This window comes from Lepidochelys kempii, chromosome 2 (assembly GCF_965140285.1).
Source record: "Lepidochelys kempii isolate rLepKem1 chromosome 2, rLepKem1.hap1, whole genome shotgun sequence".
Taxonomy (NCBI): domain Eukaryota; kingdom Metazoa; phylum Chordata; order Testudines; family Cheloniidae; genus Lepidochelys; species Lepidochelys kempii.
In genome coordinates this window covers 220,739,128-220,740,820 of record NC_136381.1, presented here as the reverse complement: position 1 = coordinate 220,740,820, position 1,693 = coordinate 220,739,128, and positions in this window count along the sequence as shown.

The window sequence follows — 1,693 nt, the reverse complement described above, 5'->3', positions numbered from 1 at the left end:
GTGAGCTACAGCTCACTTCATCAGATGTTTACCGTGGAAACTGCAGCAGACTTTATATACACACAGAAATCATGAAACAATACCTCCTCCCACCCCACTGTCCTGCTGGTAATAGCTTATCTAAAGTGATCAACAGGTGGGCCATTTCCAGCACAAATCCAGGTTTTCTCACCCTCCACCCCCCCACACAAATTCACTCTCCTGCTGGTGCTAGCCCATCCAAAGTGACAACTCTTTACATAATCAAGTCGGGCTATTTCCTGCATAGATCAAGGTTTTCTCACATCCCCCCCACCCCCATACACACACAAAACTCACTCTCCTGCTGGTAATAGCTGATCTAAACTGACCATTCTCCAGGTTTAAATCCAAGTTAAACCAGAACATCTGGGGGGGGGGGGTAGGAAAAAACAAGAGGAAACAGGCTACCTTGCATAATGACTTAGCCACTCCCAGTCTCTATTTAAGCCTAAATTAATAGTATCCAATTTGCAAATGAATTCCAATTCAGCAGTTTCTATGTGATAGTTAAAATTGTCATTGTAGTACTGTCTTTATTTCTTGTGCCGCTTCCTTTACATTGTATCTGTAACCTTTACTGTTTGATTTTTGCCTCTCTCTCCTCTTTTATTGTAATCCTTCACTTCTAAATAATTTTTGTTGTTGATGAATTTACTGCTTCCTGCCTATTCTTGATCGGAGGGCTGTATCCACGTCCTTCAAGGGGAAAGTTAGTTGGCCTTGGTCAGCGGCTTTTCTCTGGAAGGTCCATAGGGCAGGTCACAACCTTAATATCAGAATAAAGGGTTTCAATTAAAAGCAAATCTTCTTGTTACAAGGGGACTCCAAATAATTTTCCATGCCCATATGCTGTGAGCTTGCGTTTGGGACAAGAAATGTACAATTTACATGGCAGAGTCAGGTAATCTAAAAAGGCAGTTGCATCACCTCCATTTCATCTTCAGTCCTGCTTCTTTCCTCTGGAGAAACTTCTTTCCAAACTGAAGCTCTGAACAAAGGACTGATAGACCCATCTAAGCTTTCCACGTGTTCCAGACAGACTTTACAAGACAGCAAACTCACCAGTGCTGCGAACAACCTGACATGAACTCTGAAGTCATATGTATGTATCTGATTGCTTTGCCAATATAACACCTCTCTTCTCCTTTTCTTTTCTTTTTAAATAAATCTTTGATGTTAGAAACTAAAGGACCGGCTGGCGGTGCGGTATTTTGATCCGGACAAGTAGCGATCTGGTCACGTGGCTGGCCCCTTAGGGGTCAGAGAAGAACACTGTGTTTAGCGACTGGAGTTTTAAGTAACTTCTCACTTTACTGGACTAGGTGCTGACTGGGAGCCAGAGACTGGAATACAAAAGAGGGGGCTGTGTGAGGGAGCGGCTAGCGGCGGGGGCAGGGGGTCCCGCTACTTCCTCCCCTCGGCCCACGAAGCAAACCGGCTGCCCGAGGTGCTGCGCTAAGAGGCTGGTGGCGATGCGGGGCCGCGGCCCCTCGTGCACGTCCCCCATGTGGAGCGGTCCCGAGGCCCGCGCCGCGCTCTGCCCCACCGGCCACAGCTCCCCTTGAGCGGCGGGAAACCAGCACTTCCGCTCTCCGACGAGCCCGGCAGTCGCCCTGGCAACAGGGGAGACATCGGGGCGGGGCTTCCTCTCAAGCCGCCAATCGAACGGGAC